The sequence below is a fragment of the Hemicordylus capensis genome, chromosome 4 (assembly GCF_027244095.1).
Source record: "Hemicordylus capensis ecotype Gifberg chromosome 4, rHemCap1.1.pri, whole genome shotgun sequence".
Classification (NCBI taxonomy): domain Eukaryota; kingdom Metazoa; phylum Chordata; class Lepidosauria; order Squamata; family Cordylidae; genus Hemicordylus; species Hemicordylus capensis.
In genome coordinates, this window is record NC_069660.1 from 225,385,482 (window position 1) to 225,409,583 (window position 24,102).

The 24,102-nt window shown below is 41.4% G+C and overlaps 1 protein-coding gene and 1 long non-coding RNA gene across 14 annotated transcripts in view; one reads left to right on the forward strand and one right to left on the reverse strand.

The window, feature by feature from the left end:
- Positions 1 to 24,102, forward strand: part of ZNF516 (zinc finger protein 516) — a 164,425-nt gene that overhangs the window by 94,066 nt on the left and 46,257 nt on the right. The window lies entirely within an intron of this gene.
- On the reverse strand, positions 30 to 4,811 carry LOC128323467 (uncharacterized). The gene is made up of 4 exons (XR_008306279.1): positions 4,519 to 4,811; positions 4,025 to 4,255; positions 2,051 to 2,155; positions 30 to 339 (listed from the first exon to the last, which is right to left on the reverse strand). It is a non-coding gene; the product is annotated as an uncharacterized LOC128323467 (long non-coding RNA).

The following is a 24,102-nucleotide window of genomic DNA, read 5'->3' on the forward strand; positions in this document are numbered from 1 at the left end:
ACTGATAAAACAAAACATTTATGGGAATACTGTATTTTAATATATTTATACATCATTAAAGACATTACAAGTATTTTTTATCTCTCTTGGTAAGCTCAGTTACAAAATGTACCTTTTAAAAATCCCACTGAAGATGCCTTTCAGGACGTTGGAATGTTCAGTCTGTTAGACTCATTCCAGAGTATAATATTCAGTGAGATTGATTCCATGCACAAAATACTTCTACTAAGTATTTCTTTGGTCAAAATCCAGCTTTCAGTGTTTGCTTCCGAGTCTTCCAAAAGTAGAAAAGGAAATGGAGTGCTATTGTGGATATGTCAATGGTGTGTTTAGTGAAAGCTGATTTTAAAAAGAGAGAGAAGTGTTGTTATGGAGTTTCTTCCATGCACTTTATCTTGAAATGAGTGAATAGTTTGTTAAATTCTCTCATTATTAATTCTGTCTAGAAACTCTAGTCTAGAAGGTCAGCATAGCACTAGGGTTTTGGATAATATGGAAGAAAACAATGCTGAGAAATTCCTTTGTAACATGTAAATATAAAGACATATCATTCCCCTAACAATCAGTCAAAGAACTGGAATATACAATACATAAGGACAAATTAGATTTATTGTTGGAGTTAGTGGGGAAATCTCTCAATTTGAACTGTCTGTCACCATGAACAACTTGACCTATATCCAGCTAGACTAAAGTTTCTTACTTAAAACCTTTTAAGGAAGATTTTTTTTTCTTTTAGTACTGTATTGCACAAGTAACTACTTTTAAGTTCTAGTATAGCTCTGTGGTGGAATGATAGCTCTGGTGCAGATCTGTTTGTATGACTTTCTGACAATGGCAGCACATCAGTATTTGTTGGGAGATTGTGTCCAGAGAGTAGAGAGATGAGATGATGGATGTTTTCTTGACTGTGCTAGCCAAAGTGATGAGCTTCAGTTTGTTTAATCAGTGACCAATTGGTTGATTGCTAGCAAGCCCATTAACACTCACTAGGGTGAGTGTCACCAACTCACTCTATTTCTTCTCATAGAAGAAATAGAGTGATTTCTTCTCATAGGAAGAAATGAGCTATTTCTTCTCATAGGAAACCCTCATAGATCCATGGTAGGGTGAAGATAGACATGCATTTTAAGTGTGTTGGTAGTGGTTTGATCACACAGAAGCCCCTTTCAGATGTTTGAGAAAGAGAGTGCTGTGTGTCAGTGAATTTGTATAGGATAGAAGATTCTGCCCACCACATTGTAGTTGTGTTACAGGACAGAATGTGGGCCCTACCCAACACTCATTCATTAAGCATGTGGAGCCCCCTCAAAACATCTGAACTGTATGAAGGTTAGATGCTTCAGAATGGATATAATTGTTTTAAATACAGTTTACTAAAGTGGATCAGTAACAACCAACTTTCACTATACTTTGGGTTGCTTCACATGACCTCTGGCAAGTCTGTAAGTGCTGAACAAGTGAGGATATGTTGGGTACTGGGAGTGCATGCTCCCAGCAGTTGTGAAGTCTGAACCCACCCAATTATGGTTATTTGCCTGATATTCTCATCCTGACTTCCAAACCTGGTGACCGAAGGTGTGTGGAAGTCAGGAGAACATTGGGCTGAGAATCTCAGGAACTGTACTTGTACGGGTTCAGACAATGTGCCTGCCAGGAGCATGAATGCTCTTTTCTCAATTTATTTTCAACATTTTCTCCACGTACAAATTTGAAGCTGCCCTTTAGAAAGTATATTAACCCTGCTTAAATGGGCAAAGAAATACCTTGAAGTGTAGGTTTTCTTATATTTATGACGGGGAAAGCAATTGTTCTCATCCCCGCATGGTGTCTCTCCCATTTGCTGTTGGCCAGTATCCTTTGTATCTCTTTTATGATTGTGGGCCCTCGGAATAGGAAGCCATCTTCTCATTCCGTTTGTTATGCATACTGCATTGAACTTCTGTGTGTGTGTGTGTGTGTGTGTGTGTGTGTGTGTGTGTGTGTGTGTGTGTAAGGTGATATATAATTATTCTTAGTAACAACAGTACCTCTTCATTCATAAAGTACCTACCTTGAGTGCAGAAGGTCCCAGGTTCAGTCCTCAGCATGTCTAGTGAAAAAGGAGCTTGAATAAGAGCTTTGAGAGGTTCTGCCAATCAAAGTAGACTGTCCTGAGCTAGGTGGATCAATAGATTGATGCAATGTAAGACAGCTTACAGTTCTTTTTACACACACGCATGTGCGCATACATACACCCTTTTAAAACTAAATATTTCTTTTTCCTCCTGATCTCGGAAGATTGTGTAACTTCTCTCAACTCTCCTTCCCACAGTGACAGTAATACACATCCTACCTATGGCAATAAATGATTCCACAGTGAGTCACCAGTTGTGTGAACATAGCGATTATGGCCGCATTCATATGTAATGGGAGAGCAGAGGTCCCTTTGATTCTGGATTCCGAACCTGAATATCTGAACCAGGAATTGGAGTCCTCAAAAAAAGGACCGGCAATTCTTTTTTTGGAGTCTTCCCCCCCCCTCAAAAAAGGACCAGTGGTTTCCCTCCCCAAGCTACTCTTTGTCACCTTCAGTACTCTCTTGTTTTCCTATGCTGGGCCTCCATTTTGCCTCTGCCAGTATTACATATGTACGCTGGCATGCAGTTTAATCAATCTAAAACCAGAGTTAAGGGAGGAAGCTTCTCCCTCGCTCCGGCTCCTATTGGCTGTACGGGCTGTCCTTCATAAAAGAAGGAAGCCTTCATAGCCAGCTCCCCACCTGTCTGCAGTCTTGCTGACTGTAGAGAGACCCCCCTCCCAAAAGTATGAATGTGTATGGAGGGGGGTACTGCGGGCACACTGGACCAGTGGCTGACCATTACATGTGACTGTGCCTACTTAATCCAGTTCCCAACTGTTTTGTTCCTGCAAAAAAGAAAAAAAAGTTGGCAGTCTCCCCGCCACCGCCTGCCCAACACACACACCCATAAGTGAATGGAGTTAGTGGTGAGCCACTCACAAGCCCAGAATCTACTACAAGGAGTCTGTTAAAGGTCACCTCACAGTGGGAAAGAGAATAATGGGAATCTGCTGACTTGAAACCCCTCCTTCCACCTGCCATATCCTTCCTGTGATAAGCTGTCTGTGAGCATTCTTCCTATTCAGGTGGCTTGATTTCAAAGAATGAAGTGGCATAACAATGTGGAATGCTCCAACAAAGAGCAATGCCGTCATGGATAATTCTGGTGTTCTCGTATATGCTTGTATTAAACTTGCTGTTTTCTATTAGGATAGTAGGAGCCTTTTGTTTCTTAGCAACCATCTGTTCCTTCAGTTTATTCCCCCACCTGAAGTTGTAATCCTTAGTTTGCAGCATCACAACCAATTACTGTTGAATTGATTATGGGATGACTGCCAGGGGGAAAACTGGCATGTATTTATTTTCCTGTTAAGGTACACCTAAAGTTCCTAGGTATTTTGCATATGTGGAACTAGGCTGATGTTTTATAAAGTAACTTTTTGTACTTTTGTACCAGAAATAAAAAGAGAATAACATAACAAAGAATGGCAGTACTTGCTTTCATGAAGGCCGTTTAAAAACATAATTAATGAGGAAAAATAGTTTCTACAGAAACTTGGATGAGAAAACACACACACACACACACACACACACACACACACACACACACACACTTATATAATACATTCCAACAAAAAAAGTCCTCAGCACTTTACATAGAAAAAGGAAATACACACTCACAAAATATAATACATTCAAAATGTTCACTGAAACTTAACTATATCCCCCCCCTGCTTAATAAATGCACAATGTAGAAGAGCTTAAACATTTGTATATTCTGAATTTCTGAATATTTCTGCTCTTCCCTTCAAGGGGGAACAATTTTACCAAGATATTTTGTTTAAGGAGTTAACCTGCCCTTCATTGTTTCTGGAATTCTGCTAAAGCTGAAACACACCTCACTGTAAAAATGAAAAGCGTTAGTGTCTGCTAGATTTTCTGCTATTTTAAGTTCAGACCTCTTACCTGATTGGGGAAAATAGCAACTGTCACATCTATGCAGCTTAATCCAGAATGAAGGCTTGAATTTATCTGCTGCTTTCTGACAACCAGCTGCCATTAGCACCCAGACATTCCATCTGCTTTTAATGAATGCTGTCACTTGGCCACATATACATTTAAGATTTTTGAGACACCTTTGTTTGGCCTATTGTATCAGCTGTATGCTTTTTCCTATTGTATTGCCGTAGTATTCCCCTAAAAAAAAGAGAGAGAGAGACATAATTATAAGACAACAATATGCAATATTATTGCTCTAGCTTTATTTATTTATTAAGAAGGGCTAAAGCAGCATTTCCCAAGCTTTATGAAATCACCCTTTGCCAATCTTAGGTTATCCCACAGCCCAAATTCATCTTCATAGAGTAATCCCACCAAACTCCCAAACCCTCCTACTATATTTTTCCTCTCCACCATTTACCACCCTTCATGGCTACTTTACTCCCTACCCCACTACTTACTCCTTATTCCCTTCTCCCCTCAGAATCTTCTCTTCTCTTATATCTCCCTACAGCATTTTGTTTCCAACTCTGTTTCTTAACTCCTGCCAGACCCCGTTAACTGATCCTGCAGGGGTTACGCATGTTACATCTCTTTTGCCAGTTTTGCTGAACCCAGTGGGGTTGTATCAGGGGCGTAGGCTGGAGTGGGCCCAGAGACCAGATTTTAAAATGGGCCCTCACTGAAGCTCAGCTCATGAACTAAAGAAATCTTAAATGAAGCTGAATAGTGGTAACAAAAAGTGTGTGTATGTGTATAGATAGATAGATAGTATGTGCCACAATAGAACATCATCCTAAATTATTTTTTTAAAGGTTTTGTAAATTGTGGATGATGCAAGTCATTTCATGGTACTAGAGAAAGACATGCTGTTCTGGTAGCTCCAGGTCTTAACACATCAATTTCGGAGGATGAATACACCTGAAGGAAGCCCGGGCGGGTGCGTGGCTGGGGGAGTCAGTCATGTGACTTGCCTCTGGGGGCCCCCCCAAGGCAGTGGGCCCCCAGACAACTGTTTCCCCTTGCCCTATTATAGTTACGCCCCTGGGTTGTATTCCACATGTTTGGAAACCAGAAGCCGTGTTTGTAGGCCTGTAAGCAACAAGACATGTGAAACTGTTTACTGCCCGCCCCACTTCCGAAGTCACTCAGTCACTCAGCTGGCTTTGAACACTGGAGAAAAACAATTGCTGACATCCAGACTAATACTGTGCTAGTACAACATACAGAAGCCACCTTAAGTGGCGCAGTGGGGAAATGCTTGACTAACACGCAGAAGGTTGCCGGTTCGAATCCCCGCTGGCACTATATCGGGCAGCAGCAATTTAGGAAGATGCTGAAAGGCATCGTCTCATACTGCATGGGAGGAGGCAATGGTAAACCCCTCCTGTATTCTACCAAAGACAACCACAGGGCTCTGTGGGCGCCAGGAGTTGAAATTGACTTGATGGCACACTTTACCTTTACAACTAACAGAGTTGTGCTATCCCTTCAGCTCTCGGTCTGCTTGTGCAAGTGTTGTGCTTGAGCAACAAGGATTGTGGAATCTGACATGGCGTTAGGCTAGTGCGGCGAGAAAAATTGTGCAAAGTTGTGGTACTCCATGATGCTGCACTAGCAACTACCTTCTCTGGCACATATCCAGGTTTGTGAAATCTATTGTGCAAGTGCACCCTGTTGTGCCAGTGCAGTAGGAGTGTGCCCGAACCGGTCCGGGGCCATGCAAGAGGTCTCCGGAACGGTTCGGACTTTAGCCGGTCTGGCGGGGGGAGGGAGTGTGGCTCTAAGGGCGGGGGGGGGGGTAGTACTTACCCCTCCCACCACTCTGCCCCCTCCGGTGCTTGACTTTGCTGACTTTGTTGAGTGTCCGAGGGGGAAGAGTGGCGGGAGGGGTAAGTACTACCCCCCCTTAAAGCCACACTCCCCCCAGTGCCGGACCGTGCCTCCGTGGTTCCGTGCACATCCCTACAGTGCAGCACTAGTCTGGAATGCAAGCTCCTGGCTTAGCGGAACGACTAGTGCAAATATTTATTTATTTATCATATTTTTATGCGGCCTGATATGTACATCTCTAGGCGGTGCACAAAATTTAAAATATTTAAAAATCACGGATTGAAATACATGACACAATGAAAATAAAAGAATAAAATAGTTATTAAAACAAGTTTTTAGAATTATTAAAATTAATTCTAATTAAAAGCCTGGGAAGAGTCTTTAGTGTCTTCCTGAAAACAAACAAAGAAGGAGATGCTCTTATTTCAGCAGGGAGCATATTACAAAGCATATTCCCACAGAGAAAGCCCTGTCCTGGGTCGCCACCAAACGAGCTGGTGGCAACCATAACCGGACCTCTCCAGAAGATCATAACAGGCAGCAAAGGAGGGCTCTCTTAAATAGCCTGGGCCCAAGCCATTAAGGGCTTATAGGTAATAACCAGCACTTTGTATTCCACCTGGAAACATATTGGCATCCAGTGCAGTTCTTTCAAAACTGGTGTTATGTGGTCCCTTTGTGTTGTCCCAGAGACCAATCTGGCTGCCACATTCTGTACCCATTGTAGTTTCCGGACTATGTACATAGGCAGCCCTACATAGAGTGCATTACAGTAGACAAGCCTGGAGGTTACAAGCATATATAACATCATATATTTAAGGCCATTCATTATATGAATCAGCATTATATATCACCTTATATGTATCCTTGGAATAGTACAACATGCTTGCTCAAGTGCAGCATTGGTCTAGATGTCAGCAGCTGACTGAGAGGACTGTTCCAGCATTTGCAAGATATGTTTGCAACTGAAATACATTTGTGAATACCTGTTGAAGCAATATGAAGATTTACACTGGTTGATTGTGTGTATAGTTAGTTGGCCACTAGCAAATCTTTTATACTAATGCCCATGCTAAGGTATGCAAATATTCCATCTGTACATTAAATATTGGAGAGATGGCCATAAATAGGCATGCATGCCAGACTTTGTAGGCATATGACAAAAGGCCTTGATGCACACATAACCAGCATGGTGTAGTGGTTAGAGTGGTTAGAGAACCGTAGAGACCTGAGTTTGAATCCCCATTCAGCCATGAAACTCATTGGGTGACTCTGGACCTCAATTATGTCTCCTCACTGATTTCTCAGCCTAACCTACCTTACAGGGTTGTTGTGAAGATATGATAATGATATACAGGGAAACCTCATTAACCATGGATTCATCATCCATGGATTCATGTATCCATGGTCAGGTAAAAGGCACTCGACCTTGGCATACATGGGGGGGGGCACGTTAACCTCGTGTATCTGTGGGTGAGAGGTGGCTGGATATGACCGTGGAGGTCATTTCTAACCACCATTTTGTTTCTCAGAGCCACAAAATGGCTCCAATTTTAAAACAAAAAAGGTGATTTTTGGCTGATTTGGGGGCATTCCAGGGACACAGCACAATGCAGGGATAGCAGCAAAGCATGGTAAGGAGCTTTCCCCCTGCACCTCCCCCCCCCCCAAATTTGGCCAAAAAATTGGCTTTTTTTTTTTTTCAAATTAACTGAGAACCCTTGATAGTCATGGTTTCTGTATCCACAGTATAATCCTAGACGGAACACCTGTGAATATACTGAGCTCCTCCTATACACCATTCTGTGCTTCTTCAAGGATGGGTGGGATATAAATGTAAAAATTAAATAAATAAATGGTTACTCTAGTCTTAGAAACATTGTTGAAATAGTCTGTTAATGTCATTAGTTACCTAGAGAAATATGATCCCTGTTTGCATTTATGTACATATGTAAATAATGTATGAAAAATGAATGCCTGCTTTGTCAGGTATTTGCTGTATGTTTACCTTGAAGTATAAGAAAAATAAAACTTGAGAAAGGTAACATTTTTACATACTTAACATTTGTGTGCTTGTAATAGTTCCTGAAATTTTCAACTGCCTTTCCTATATAGGACTTATGTTTCGGATGATTTTTAAAAAGAGCTGAAATATATTATCAATAAATGGCTGTCTTTTAATTGAAGTAATACTAAAAGGGTGTCAATTCTTATTTTAAGTGCAACACAATGTTTTCTTTTCTGAGAGAGAGAGAGAGAGAGAGAGAGAGAGAGAAGGCAACTGATATTTAATATATTTTCTTTGCCTGAAGGCAAGGCAGCAAAACTAATCTACAAAAATAATTTTCTAATTGATAGCATAATCTGCTCATAAGATATTTTTAGCTTGGTAACTATAAGTTTTATTCCAGATTTTCAGGATGTCATCAAAATGCTTCATCTTTATATCTACCACAAGCAAAAATAAAAGGAACATGCTTATCTTTCTGTCCTCCTACTTATTAGTCAAGATAACATAATTAATATTGGAGAGATTTTAATGTGGCCAAAAGGACTTTGTCGTTCCATAATTAGTTACACACATTGTGCAATTATTTTTGTCAACTTCCAGTTTTATTTTTGTTTAAGCTCTATCTGTGTCAACCTGCTGATGTTTGTAAGTCTATTTGGAATTCAGATGATCTGAATTTCAGTGAAACTCTGTTTTAACATGTGTTGAATTTTTTTTTAAGCCAAACATATCAATTATGAAAAAACTCTTAGTTTGCAATCAAGTTCTTGATCAAAACATCATCTCAGTATAAAATATGCATGTAAATACAAAGTAAGTAGGAGGGAACAGGAGGTTCCCACGGCTCATGCATCCCCGACAAGCGTGTTCTCCAAATCTGCCATTGTGTCCAGTTACTGACTTCTGCCCAAGATTCTACTGAGATTCTCTGCCCAATTCCAAATCTAGATGTCAGGTTGTGTGGAAATTCTTGGTAGAACCTTGGATAGAAGTCTTAACAGAGCGCGATGGGTTAGGGTGACACACCAGATAGTGTGTGCACCGTGGAACCTCCTGTTCTGTGTAACTTCCTTTTGCTTTTGGGTGATTGTGGAAAGCCACCAAGTAAAGTGGTAATCTACTTTTAGAAGGGAGAAAGCAAGATTTGATCAGGTCTCTGTAATTCTGGAAGAGAGCTGCACAAGAAATTAGCAGCAGCACTGATATATGGGGGTTTAGCCATGGGATTTGCTTCCCATTGCACTTCCTTCATGTTCCACAACAGAGTAAGTAAGTAAAGTAAGTAAGTACATTTATTACAGTCCTTAGACCAGCTTAACATTTAAAATAATACATTTATGGTTTACAAAATATTCAGATTGCTAATACAAGCTCTATGAAGTTTGGATGCAACAAAACAAAACTTGGACACATGTATAGAAGTAACAGATTAAAAATTTAACAGCAAAAAATCCAAGTAAAAGTGATCCGTATGGCCAGGATGATTCTTTAAGAGAGGAGCAATAAACTTAATATGAGCATCCCTATAAAATTGACAATACAGAATAACATGAACAACTGACTCTATATCCCCTGAGCTACAAGGGCAACGACACAATGCGTATGGAGCTTGTTTATATTTCCTGTCTAGGAGTGCAGAGGGAAGGGCATTCAAATGAGCAAGGGTCAATGCTCTTCTAAACTTAGGAAAAACATAAGATCTAAATATTCCGCCAGTTTGTGGCTGAAGTTTTGAGAGCCTATATAGATTCCACTTGGTAGTCGAGCACACTCCTCCTGCAGATCTATGTCCAGTAGTTGTTGCCTAACAAAACATATCACCTGATCTAAACCCCTCCCTATAAGGTTTTCTTGGGACTTGCCCAGTTGATGCAATTTCATTTTCAGAGCTATTTCCCATTTAGATGTAAAGCTGTCAATTAATACTAAAGGTGCTAAGCCGACTGGGAAGAAAACCAAATGCAGCCAGAATTTGATTATACAAAACCAGATTTTCATTTTCAAGGTGGTAACCCCAACCTCTCTACGAAGAGCCACGTTAGCTGTGCGTCTGGGGGCTTGAAGGATGGCCCTTAAGAATTTAATTTGAACTGCTTCTAATATTGTAAAATTATCAAAAGGCCCAGTTTGCACACCATAAAGAACTTGAGGGTGTATTTTAGCCTTCAATAATTTGACAGCTGCTGGGACAAAAAGAGCACCTCTCGAGAAGTAAAAAGATTTAATCACATTTGCCGTCTGTTGGGCACTGTGAGAAACAAAGCTAAGATGAGCTTTCTGGGATCCGCTGGAATGAAATATAATCCCTAAATACTTGAAAACCTTGACCTGCTCAATATTATGTCCATTTATGGACTATTTGGGGGGTGTTTTTGGGGGGGGGGTTGGGGTGTTTTTCAAAAACCATCACCTTAGTCTTGGTATAGTTTAGCTCCAAGGCCTCCTTCACAGTATAGACGCTCAGGGAAGTTAAGGCACAGCTTAACCCTATCTTGGTTTGAGAGAACAGGACAATTTCATCAGCATAAAGCAGTAACGAAACATGGCTATTCGCAAGTTTAGGGGGATGAAGAGCAAGGTCATTCAGATGAGAAACTCTTGAATTTATATAAAAATTAAATAGAACCGAGGCAAGAATACAACCTTGTCGTACTCCTCTATAAGTAGGTATCTCCGCCGAGAGATGCCCTTTGCTACTACACTGCGCTCTGAGGTGGGTGTTCTGATGAAGATAGTAGATTAATAAAAGTAAACGTGGACCTATTGATGATTTCTTTTAACTTCGTCCAAAGTCTATCTCTGGAAATAGAATCGAAAGCTGCTTTAAAATCTATAAACGCAGCATACAGGGTGTTCCACAACAGAAATACTGAGCATTGTATTTCTGATATGCTTTGCGAGCGTTTCTGTAGTCTTGCAGCAGCTTCCAGTATCTCCTCTTCAGAACTTACCAAAAGGCTTGCCTAAACATTCCTGTGCAGTTTAGCTGTTGCAAGCAGTATTAGGCAATCCATCTCAATTCAAACACATATTTTGTTCAGCAAAACTTCCAGGAGTCTGATTTCCCCGAGAGATTGTTCTAATATCATAACCCACGGTGCCTCTGAATTTGTAACACTACTGCAGTGTATGTGCTTTCTGTCAGTGCTCAATATGGCTGTGAATTTTAAATGCATTTAAACAGCTAAAGATGATTGCTAGCAGTTGAACAGTTTCTAACTGGCATTGCCCTTGATGCTTATCATTTCCTAAGTTACATTATCAGTTATTGCCCAGAGAATAAAAAGGTAACTGGCTGAACAAGTTAACCAAGAATAATTTATATTCATAATAAGTCACATCGCCTGGTTCTCCCCCACCCCCAAGGTTTCACTTCCTGAATAATCTGCTATAATTGAAAATACTGAGCCTACTTAATCATTGGCCCTTTTCTGGTGCACAATTGCAAGGTGCAGGTATATAACGAGTACCTTATGCTATAGAATACTTTCACTCAAGCTCTGCAACTCACGAATAGTCAAGTTTTAAAGAAATGAGAATGAAACACCAGGTTTAGATTTAGCTGACCTTTTATTCTTCAGAATAAACAGAGCTGAAGAGATGCAGTAACTTCTAGAGAGCCTTCCCTCCTTTTACACAGGGTTGGTCTTTGGGGTTTTAGTTCAGGTTTTGCTGTAAGGTAATATTGAGGGAAATCGAGAAGATATTGTCCATGATTGGTAGGGTTTAGCTAACTGGACATAATTGGCTTCAATTTTAAAAGCACAAAACTCCATTTGGGCAGACCCAGCTTGCAAAGCAGTGTGCCCTAACTGATATTTATGTTGCAAACGTATGCATATCCTATATGTCATTTACAAGGTGTATGTTTATGGGCTCCGTCTAGTCTGCCTTTCCCTATGGGACTCTCAATTTAAATATTAATAGGCTTGTTACCTGGCATAGGTATGGTTACCCAACCTCTGTGCATTGCATCATTCATGACTTCCTTAGGACCCTACAAGCATTAAAGTCTGGCCTGGTTATCAAGGTGCATTGCATTAGGTTTTAAAGAGGTTTTAAAAAAGCATTTGGAACCTCTCTTTCACCAGCAGCTTCTGCAGGACACACTGTTCTGCACTGAACAGAGAGAGTCTCTACCCTTACTAAATGTTAAGAGAGCCACCACTTAACAAGGGTGCAAAACATTGCTCAGTTGGCAAGGTAGAGTTAGAAAAAGAAAACCATTATTTTCATCAGCTTTGTGCAGTAGGTATAGTTTGGTGTTGAAATTTGATACAGCGATAAACAGTAGTTTAGTTTTCTTACCATACTTAAAAGGTAATATTAAACTATGGTTCTAGCATAATACGAATATGATTGATATTTATATACTTCTTTTCAACAAAAGTTCCCAAACCAGTTTACATAGATATAAATAAATAAATAAGAAAGAAAGAAAGAAAGATGACTCCCTGTCCCCCACAGTCTAAAAAATAAATACAGGTGGACCTTAATATTTGCAGGGGTTACATTCCGGGCTGCAGCTGTTGATACGGAAACTGCAAATATAGAGTTATTAAGGCCAATGTGATTTGGGGAGTTAGGTTCCCAGTCGGCCCGAAAATTGGCTGTGTTTCACAGGGTGGAGCTTCTTACCTTGCTCTACTGCTCCCCTGAGTCATGCTGTGGCCTCAAATCAGCTGAAAATGGTTGGGGTTTTTTTCCTTTTCTATTTTTTAACAAAGATGGGAGCCATTTTGTGGCTCCGTCAAAGAAAATGGTGGCCAGCAACCTCCAACCCGCAAATATGCCAGGTTGGCATGCCCCCCCCGCCCCCGCATATGCCAGGGTTGGGTGTCTTTTTCCCGACTGTGGATACACGAATCCCCGGATATGGAATCCACGGATAACGAGGTCCACCTGTATAAGATAGACACCATTAACAGCCACTAGTGGGATGCTGTGCTGAAAAGGGCCAGTTGCTCTCCCCCTGCTAAATAAAGAGAACCACCACTTTTAAAAAGTGCCTCTTTGCTCTGTTGGCAGGGGATAATTGTAGCTTTTTCAAAATGCCAGCACTGCTTAACACTGCCTATATTGGTCATTGCAAGCTGATTTCACAATGCACATGCATGGTGTTGTAATATTTGAGCTGTATTTGAGGCTCTTTATAAATTGCTATTGGCAATTCCAGCCAGTAGGTCCACTGGTCTTCCACCACTGCCTTGGATGCCACTTGGTGAAGAACTGGGTGATTTTGCTGCAGCATTGCGAAAAGCCATTGCTGTACTTCTGTGCATGGCATCAGTTGAAAATAAAGGTTTAATTTATTATATATCTAAAAGTGTCATGAGGTGGAAGGAGAACTAGCTTCTGAAGGAGACATTGCCGGAAACCCCCCGAAACTACTTGTAAACTTCTTTTGATGTTTTAAATTTGTTCTGTGGGTGGCATGAATCATAGACATAGGATTAATAGTGTGCCATGTACTGCAGAGGTCGTCATGGCCTTCAGATATCTTCTGTGGCGGTAGTTCCAGTGCTTCTTGAGAGTAACATCCAGATGCAAATCACAGAAAATATGGCTATCATGATTTTGTTCTGCATCTTTCTTTATGATAAGGCATTTTCCCTAAGCAAATGTTTTTTGTTTCTTCCCTGCTCCCCACTTTTTAAAAAGTGTAACTTGTCCTGTATTACTTCCCTTGATTGTACAAGATAAGTAAGACTTTTTGTTAAGGCTTCTTCTCTCCCACTTTAATTTTCAGTCTTTCTTGTAGCAGGTACTTTTTGCTTCTGCTTCAGCAATAAAGGAGATCAATTTTGCTCTTGGTATTTTTTGTGTGATGTGATTTTCTATCCCTGCAGATAAAAAATACCTGTCCTTGGGGTTGGGGCGGAGAAGAGAAATATCATGTTTATGCTTTTGATTTTTTAAAAATTTAACACATTTGTCTACCACCCACAACTTACATCTTTGAGTAGTTTATAACAAAACAATACAAATTAAAACAGAATTTAAAATTAAAATAATTTAAAATTTAAAACAATGTTAAAATTAAAAACTGTAAATCTAATTAAAAGTTTAGGTGAACAAATGTGTCTTAACTGCCTTTTAAAAACTTGTCAGAGATCTTATTTCAGGCTCTTATTTCAGCAGGGAGCACATTCCAAAACTTCAGGGCAGCAGTGGAGAAGGCCCCATCCCTGAGTAGCCACCTGATGAACCAGTGGCAACTGCAGACTAAGCTCTCCTGATGAACTCAATGGGTGGTGGGGTCTTTAAGACATTCTCTTAAATACCCAGGGCCTAAGTTGTTTAGGGCTTTATAGGTTGTAACCAGCACTTTGTATTTTGCCTGGAAATTTATCAGCAGCCAGTGTAGTTCTTTCAATACAGGAGTAATATGGTCTTTCCAAGATGACCCAGAGACCAACCTGGCTGCCACATTCTGTACCAACTGCAGGTTCTGGATTACATACAAAGGCAGCCCCACAAAGAGTACATTGCAGTAGACTAGTCTGGAGGTTACCAGCAAATATATGACTGTTCTGAGGTTGTTTCTCTCAAGAAACAGTTGCAACAGGTGTTATCAGTCAAAGTGGATAGAAATCACCGCTGGCCACCACCTCAACCTAGGAAACCAGGGAGAGGTTAGGATACAGAAGCACCCCCAGACTGCATACCTTTTCCTTCTGGGGAAGTGTGACCCCATCCAGAACTGGCAGATCAAAATCATCTCCTGAGTTCCGACCCCGCGCAATAAGAACCTCCATCTTATCTGGATTCAGTCTCACTGTGTTATCCCTCATCAAGCCCATCACTGCCTCCAGGGAGGCATTTGTATGTTAGTTATGAATGTTATATGTTAGTGCTTAATCTGAATTTAAGCATCAACTTCGGAAGTTCCACCCTGCCCAAAGGACAGATTGGCTGGAAGGCAGGAATATCTCTTTGCATTTTGAAATGAAATGAGTGAATCACCAGTCCTTATAGATGTAAGTGAAAAATAGGGAAACCAGGTAATGTTCTTGGGAGGTAGTTCTTACCATGAGTGAAGGATGACTAAAAATGTTTAGTGGCTGATATCCAGACTACTGCTGCTCTAGTGCAACCAATACACATGCAAGAAGGTTGCATAGCTGAGCAGGTGCTCAGAGCTGCACACACTCTCTGGCAGTTTTGGTCTGCATATACAAGTTTAGGGGGTAGCTTTCCTTCATTCCCTGCAACATATATGAATGGAGGAAAAGGTGTCACAGCAGGAGGTGTACCAGAGGTTGTCCTGGTGCAACACTAGTCTCGGATCCAACCTCCTGACTTAGTGGAACTAGTTAATGCAATATTCTTGCACTAGTGCAATATGTGTGCACTAGAGTAGTGTTAATCTGGATGTCAGCCGGTGCATATACAGGAGAACCTAGTTAATCGTGGCCCTGACATTCATGGTTTCTGCAGCTGGGTAATTGGCACCTGACCGCAGTATACGCAGAAATAAAAAGCCAAAAGGGGTTAATTTCCCTGTATCTGTGGGCATGGGTGGGTGGAATGACCTCTGAGGTAATTTCCGTCCATCATTTTGTGCACGGGAGCCATTTTCTGTCTCATTTCTGTTTCTTTTTTAAAAAAGGAAAAACCATGATTTTTTGCCAAAAACATCTGCAAATTGCAGTGTTTGAGGGGCATTGCTGGACAGCTGGGGACAGACTAAGCATAGTAGCTCACTTTCCCCCACAATTTTAGGGCAATTTAATCTGGTTTTGGCACTCTTATTTACCTCCGGGAACCTGACCCCCACATTCCCATAGACACAGTATTCGCGGTTTCCAAATCCATGGTAATTGCAGAGAATGAAACCCCTGGATATACCTGAGGATTGCACCCGCAAGCAGTGCTTCACACACCCAACGTGGCCAGCTTATACAAAAGGATATAATGGTCAATGGTATCAAATGGTTCCTAACATTGCAACAGCTGCCGTAACACCTTTATTTAGCAGCAAGTATAGCCATGAACTCAACTTGAGCAACTTTAGCCACATTTTTTGACACTGAAGGTGAAAAAAAGAATGTTTTGCTTGATTAAAACAGAGGATATATACAGTTCTTAATAATTGTTAGTAAAGTATGATAGGTGTTATAATAAGTAGCAGTTCTTATTATCTGCAGCGACACTCCCATATACCCAGCTCTGTTCAAAACTTAAGCAAACCCAGCTCAACAAGTGCAGGCTTCATTTCATGAAATCCTGATTCATGTGTGCCGTAGAGGTGACTTCATGCTCAGAGAACAAGCTTTAAGAACTGTCTTCTTTTGTGTGTGTCAGTGAGTGTGTTTGTGTGCATGCTGGGTACCAGGCCAGTCCCATAGTGCCTGAACCTTTCACATGGCTGTGCCCTGGGTTAGTGACCCTAGTTATACTTCTACGCATGTGTAGACATCAGGGGATAAAGAGATGGCCAGTTCCTCCTCCATTCAGGCACCCTTCCAAGTTCCAACTGGCAAAGCTTCACATTACAACGCAAAGTGATAGCCAATGCTGTATCACAGAGGCAAATTCAAATGGCCTTTCCCCTGCAGATGTGTTTCACTGGTAATTCTTGGAAATAAGATACAACTACAATAGAAATATCACACTTCTGGCAAAATACCGAAGCAGTTGGGTTGAATATTTTTTGTGATAGCCGTTTCACAAAACTTGACTTTGTTAAAATGCAAAAAGATCACAAGAACCACACTGCCCTATTTTTGTCTTCATACCACATCCACATGTTATGCACGGAAGTATTCCTTTTTTTTAATTATTAAGGAGAGGCTTGAGTACAGGTTTAAGCACTTCCCTCTGCTAGTATCAAAAAAATCTTTGGAATAAACTTTGTAAACATGCAGACAGTACTCCATGTTGCTTTTCAGCTGAAAATGCTTTCTTTCAAAGTACTCAACCTCTTTATGTAGGAGAAAGTTTTTTCTTTGATTGGCTCTTGATAGGTACCATTGTTTCAGTATTCTGAAGGGCCGAGATCTGAAAAAGACTCTCTACTTAGCTGGCAGTCCCATTCTGACACAGCATGGGAAAAGAAAGGAACTTCACAGCCCACAACTTGCTAATACAATTACTTGAAGGCAAGTGATGATTGTCAGAGCACCATCCCATTATCTCTGTGATAATTATGAGTAGACATAACTTTGCTTCCTCTTGCTCTACCTTGGTCACATAATGTTCTTAAGTTTAATTTAGAGGAACTAGAGTAAATTGCCCTAACAGAAATTAACACATTCTGTTAGCAGTGATAGTAGATTAAGGCTGTTAAATTCTGTTACCAGAATGTATAAAAGAAGTACACTTGCACGTGTATGTATACACTGACTACACATGTGTGGATCTATGCCTGGGTGGGGGTGGGGGGTGGATTTAGCTCAAAACTTAATGTGGAAATGTGAATAACAAACAGACAACAGACAACACACACAGGAAAATTACAACTTTAGAATACCCCAGAACAACACTTGGAGACGAGGCTTTTGAAAAAAAAATCTTACCGATAAAGCAGAAGCACAGTGAAAATGGTGGTATTTGGAAACCTTGATACGCTTGCATTTGTGTAGCTTCAAGGGAGTAAATAGGAGGGAAGAGGAGTGAGAGAGTGAAAATATTCTAGCAGCTGGCAGTCATTGGTATGTGAAAAGCAGAAGTGGGAGGGGTGGGTAAAAGAGAAAGGAATAGACAAAACAGCACGAATTAACAGCATTTTAGTACCTGTCTGCATCTACTGTTTCATGCCAAAAGGGATGAGTTCCCATCAAGGGAGGGAGACTTGCAAAGGGTTGAGGTGAAATTGGCGACAAGAAGTAAAGAGGTGCCAGAGGGACACCAGGATCTGTGGCACTATGTGTGTCCCCAGCTAACAATAGGGAGTGTAGTAGCTGGGGATGGGTGGGTGAAGGAGATATTGTGTCTTTAAATATCCAAACTGTGGGATGGGGGGCGGGCTGCTCTCTTGGGAGATCTAATTGCTGAGGCAGCAGCTTCCTGCTCTGCTTTCTTTTGTGGCTTGGATATATTTAAAAATATATACATACACATGTGCTCATGGGTATGTCTTCCACTTTTTGGTCTTACTGGGTTGGCGAAGCTTCAAGGTGCCCCCAAGTAATGAGAAGCTAGAATAGCCTTGATTAGTGGCTGTTCCGGCCAATAGCACAGCGGGGAAGAATCTTCCACGGTAAGAAGGGGAAGGAGGACGCTTCCTGTCTCACAGCAAATTGACCACTTCCTTTTTCCCGTGTTTGTTCCCATCTGCACCTGCTGCATGGTGGAAACCACAAGTTTTTCATTATTTATTTATTTGACATATTTTTATACCACCCAAAACTCACGTCTCTGGGTGGTTTACAACAAAATAAAAACAGAAAGTAAAACATTAAAAATACAAAGAAGAAATTTAAAACACAACAATTAAATTTTTTTAAAACAATACTTTAAAACAACATTAAATCCATTAAAACAATATTAATTCGAAGACTGGGTGAAGAGATGCACCTTTAAAGACCTTTTAAAAGCTGTCAGAGATGTGGAGACTCTTATTTCACTAGGGAGGGCATTCCAAAGCCTCGGGGCAGCAGCAGAGAAGGCCCGTCCCTGAGTGGCCACAAGATGAGCCGGTGGCAAATGCAGACAGACCTCTCCTGATGATCTCAGTGGGTGGTGGGGTTTATGACGAAGAAGACATTCTCTTAAATACCCAGGGCCCAGGGCTTTATAGGTTATAACCAACACCTTGTATTTTGCCCGGAAACATATCGGCAGCCAGTGTAGTTCCTTCAATGCAGGAGTAATATGGTCTCTCTGAGATGACCCAGAGAACAACCTGCCTGCCGCATTCTGGACCAACTGTAGTTTCTGGATCACATACAAGGGCAGCCCCACATAGAGCTCATTGCAGTAATCCAGTTGGAGGTTACCTGCAGATGTACCACTGTTTTGAGGTCGTTCATCTCAAGAAACGGATGCAGCTGGCATATCAGCCAAAGCTGATAGAAGGCACTTTTGACCACTGCCTCAACCTGGGAGACCAGGGAAAGGCTTGGATCCAGAAGCACCCTCAGACTGCATACCTGTTCCTTCTGGGGAGGTGTGACCCCATCCAAAACAGGCAGATCAAAATTGTCTTTTGAGTTCCGACCCCGCACAATGAATATATTCGTCTTATCTGGATTTGGTCTTAGTTTGTTATCCCTCATCCAGCCCATTACTGCCTCCAGGCAGGCATTTAGGGAGGTTATGCCTTCTCCTAATGAGGTTGACATGGAGAAATAGATTTGGGTGTCATCAGCATACTGATAGCACCCTGCACCAAATCTCCTGATGATCTCTCCCAGCAGTTTCATGTAGATGTTAAACAACATCAGAGACAATACGGAGCCCTGAGAGACACCATACAAAAGTTGAGATTTTGAACAACAGTCTCCAAGGGACACCATCTGGAACCTGCCTGAGAGGTAGGAGTGGAACCACTGCAAATCAGTGCCTCCTACCCCCAACCCCGCCCCCCCGCTCCAGAAGGATACTATGGTTGATAGTATTGAAAGCTGCTGAGAGGTCCAAAAGGACCAACAAAATCACACTTCTTCTTGTCCATTCCCAATTGGAGATCATCCATCAGGCAGACCAAGGCAGTCTCCACCCCATATCCAGCCCAAAATCCAGTTTGAAATGGGTCATGCTAATCAGTTCCTTCCAAGACTGTCTGGAGTTGGGAGGCCACCACCCTCTCAATTACTTTGCCCAGCCACGGAAGGTTGGAGACTGACCTGTAGTTACTCAACTCTGAGGGATCTAAGGTAGGCTTCTTCAGAAGCGGTCTAATATTTGCCTCCTTAAGACAATGAAGCATCCTACCTTCCATCAAAGATGCATTTATAATTTCTACTAGGCCTTCCACAACAATCCCTCTGCCACATTCCATGCTTTGAGACTTTACAAGCTGGAACTCTTAAGTTATCTTGCTAATTTCAGATCATTGGAAAATGATGTGACAAACCTCAGAATAGAATTTAGTATTAGAACAGACCAAGACAGCTTTTCTTTCGATCTAGGGGCCATACAGTGGACCTTTGATAAATTTACTAGACTTATTGATGGGATACCATCCTCATTATGTGGGGATGGTAAATGGGGTTCTTTTTATCTTCTTTACAAGTAACATACTTAAAACAGAAATAGGGCTGCCTGGGACAAATACAGATTTTATTAAATAACTCTACCTCTGAAAATCCTAGTCTAGGCACCATAGTATGGCTTCCTGGCACCTGGGATTTGTCAAGCCCTGTGTTAGAATACAAAATTGTTTGGTGGTTCTCTGCCTCAATGTATGTATTCTAAAAGGATCTTTTTCAATTGAAGGTGAGTTGGTTATTCTAGAGGTTGTTCTTAATACACAGTCTACACCAGGGCTGCTCAACTTTGGCCCTCCTGCAGATGTGGGCCTACATTTCCCATAATTCCTGGTTATTGGCCACTGTTGCTGGGTATTATGGGAGCTGTAGTTCAAAAACAGCTGGAGGGCCTAAGTTGAGCAGGCCTGGTCTACACAAACTTGCAGCATCACTTAGCTCTAGAAAATGTTCAGATTCTCCAGAGACTCCAAATATGTGTTTCCAAACAGTAATAACTGATTATTCATGGGTAGCCCTAGGTTATGAGAAGAAGCTTTGGTCTTACTGAAAACACCCTTTTTTGTGTTTTGTCTTACAAATCAATCCCCTTAATCTGTAATTACAGCCATATAAGTGATGAAGGCAATGGGGATCCTGTTTCTGTCTTCTTTCTTAATATACATCTAAATACTTATCAGAAGAAATTTAGTACAAATTCATAACATAAATAATTTGCCATTTCCTGAAGAGTTGTGTATGTTGATCCTTATTTCTTCTACAGAACGTGTGTGTGTGTGTGTGTGTGAGAGAGAGAGAGAGAGAGAGAGAGAGAGATCTCCAAGATTACTACTCCATACATTTTGTCTAAAAATCAGTAACATGGTTACTCAGAGAGTAATCTGCATAGTTATGTCATGGTGTTATTTTTAACCAGCTTGTTAGATTTAGTTTGAAGCCTAACTTTATGCGAGATGCTTGTTAACATTAATGTTCAGACTTCTACTATCTGGTACTCTAAAATCAGCTTGTTGTTTGCTGTTAAGCCCTTGATTGCTGGAATCCAAATTAATACTTAGCAATCTTTTGTTTCTGAATAATCTTAACTTTAGACACAAACTTCCTTGTTAATGAACATTGTCTTGCAATTATGCCATTAATGGTAGCCTTTAACCATTTTACAGCGGATCCGCTCAATTATCCCTTTTTATCTGCTACTCAATATCCAACCTTTTCTTAACCAGATATCTTGTATTAGCATAACACAACTTCTGTTCTGATCCTTTGACCCAGATGAAATTTCCAATGGAGATTTGCTCATATCCCAGCTTGTGTTTTGTCCTAATTGTATGCAACATTTGTGCCTTATGTCTTATGCGCCATAACTTTGTCAACCCTTCCATTCTAAAATGAAGTTTTGTCTTCTTACTGTAGATACAATTCTATAATGTGCTTTCTTTATTTCCAAGAAGGCAAACAAAAGCAGGTTTGCTCTGTGTGTGTGTGTGTGTGTGTGTGTGTGTGTGTGTGTGTGTGTGTGTGTGTTGGTGGCCACCATGCCATGCTCATAAAATTAGCGTCAGGCCTAATGTTTTTTCCATCCGCATGGCAAAAACAGTGTGAGCCAGGAGTCACGGACCTGGTTGCTCAGGCCAAGATCCAAGGCAAACAGGAAGCCCCTTATAGTCAGCCTTGTTCAAATCACATTGTAATCATGCTGATCCTGGCACATAATGGAATAAACTCCACGTCTAAGACAGTAATATTGCTACATCACCATGTATTTAACATCATAGTCTGAGTTTGGAGCACAATGTTATACTCTTCTCAGTATGCTGTAAACTATCGACAGCTCTCATACAGGAGAGGCATGGAAAACAACAGGAAATCGAAGTAGTTTAGGCGACGTGATTATTATCAAACTTGCCTAGTATCAAGGCTGGGCCATGAGCAGCAACTGCAGGAGTCAAGAATCAGAAGTCAGGACTAGAAGGCAAGCTGGAAGCTAGCACTGGTGCCAGGAGAAAGGAACCCAGGCCACAGTCAGACCAGAAGAAAGCCAGGAGTCAGGACTGAAACCAGGAGTCAAGTCAGGAGTCAAAGAGTCCAGGAGATTTCATTGCTCTATTGCTTTATAGCCCTTGTTCAGAGGGTGGGCAGCCTGGGTGGGCAGGCCCATTTCAGGGCCCGAGAGTCATTTACTCCTGTGATGGTCTCAGGTTACAGTTCTGACAACTCACCACAGGGGGCAGCTGCTCACAGCACCCCGGGCTCTCCGGCCCAGTCTTCATACCTGGAAAGATATGCGCTTGCCAATATACTAGGGCAGGGCTGCACAGCTCCAGCTCTTCAACTGTTGTTGGACTACAACCCACTTCATCCCCAGCCATAGTGGCCAATATGCAGGGATTATGGGAACTGTAGTCCAGCAACAGCTGAAGGGCAGAAGTTGTGCGGGCCTGCACTAAGGGTGCGATCCTAAATGCTAAATTTATGCTGAATTGCAGCACTGTTAGTTGGAACAGTATAGGTTTGGGTGAAAGTTCCTTGCCAATAGATCCCGAAGATATGCCACAGATAGCAATCCTGTGCTGCTGTAGAGTTATGCTAATGAAAGAGGTGATGTAAATTGGAACACTCCCACTGAACCATAGGAATGCCTAGCTGGCAAGAGTTACTCTTCCAACTCTACAGCTGAGAGCTCACCATTTTTAAGATAACATCTCAAAGGAATTAGTAGTTCTTAAAGCGGGAATTAAGTAGTTCTTAAATCAGACTTGGCCCTCCGGTTATTGTTGAACTACAATTTATTGAACATACTCCCACAATCCCCATTTCTGTACCAAACAAGTATTCACTCTATGTTAACTGAGTAAATGACAAAGAATGAGTAGGAATTATACTTACATATTTCCATAAGTATTTTTAGTCATCAAACTCACCACACATTTCCTCAGTATCTAACTTGCTAAATTGTTGTATGGCTAGGGGTTTGCTTTATAGCCCTTGTTCAGAGGGTGGCTAGGGGGAGAGCTGGTCTTGTGGTAGCAAGCATGACTTGTCCCCTTAGCTAAGCAGGGTCCACCCTGGTTGCATATGAAAGGGAGACTAGAAGTGTGAGCACTGTAAGGGATTGCCCTGAGGGGATGGAGCCGCTCTGGGAAGAGCAGAAGGTTCCAAGTTCCCTCCCTGGCTTCTTCAAGATAGGGCTGAGAGAGATTCCTGCCTGCAACCTTGGAGAAGCCGCTGCCTGTCTGTGAAGACAATACTGAGCTAGACAGACCAATGGTCTGACTCAGTATATGGCAGCTTCCTATGTTCCTTATAGACCTATGCAAAGGAATCACTTTTGCAATTTTCTAAATTTTTAAGGTGCGTTCCTGTAGTAGAATACATTACCCTTTAATACAAGAAAGTTATATCAGAGTGCTGTTGGGTATGTGTTGCTAAGAAATCAAAACAAAAGATGGGCAAAGCTCCAAGGGGGATAATGCAGTGATGGAAATGATTCAGCCTTTGAGAGAGTTCCCTTGGGATACTTGTAGACAATGGAGTATGGGCCAAAATAGTTTATGGGTACAGAAGAGGGGCGGGGGGAAGGAATGGAAATATTATATAGGGTTAAAACAAAAGACACTTCTTCAGTGCTGCTGCTTCTTTTTAAAAAGGAATGGATGATCTATTGGGGTTAAAACAAGACTGAACAGTGTTGCCACAATTGTCTATGAATGAATAGCTACTTCTCTTCTTTTTCTCTCTCCTCCTGCCCTGCCCTGCCCCTCCCCCCCCCCCGCCCCTGCAAACAGGTAGTCAGACTTCCAAATGTTTTCATGGACAGCAGCACTTCATTCAATGAAAGAGCCTCTCGTGTAGAGTGTCCCCCCCCCCGCCAATTTTGTTTTGTTTTGTTTCCTTCTATGTCTTACTCAAGGAAAATGAATATTGAAAGCCCTGGCCAATAGTTAGTATGCTTCAACAGTGTCGCCTGTGTTGCTTTTGGATTTTTGAAGTTGATCTTTTGTTTCCTACAGTAATACTCATTAAATACCGTTTAGGAATGTAAAGAA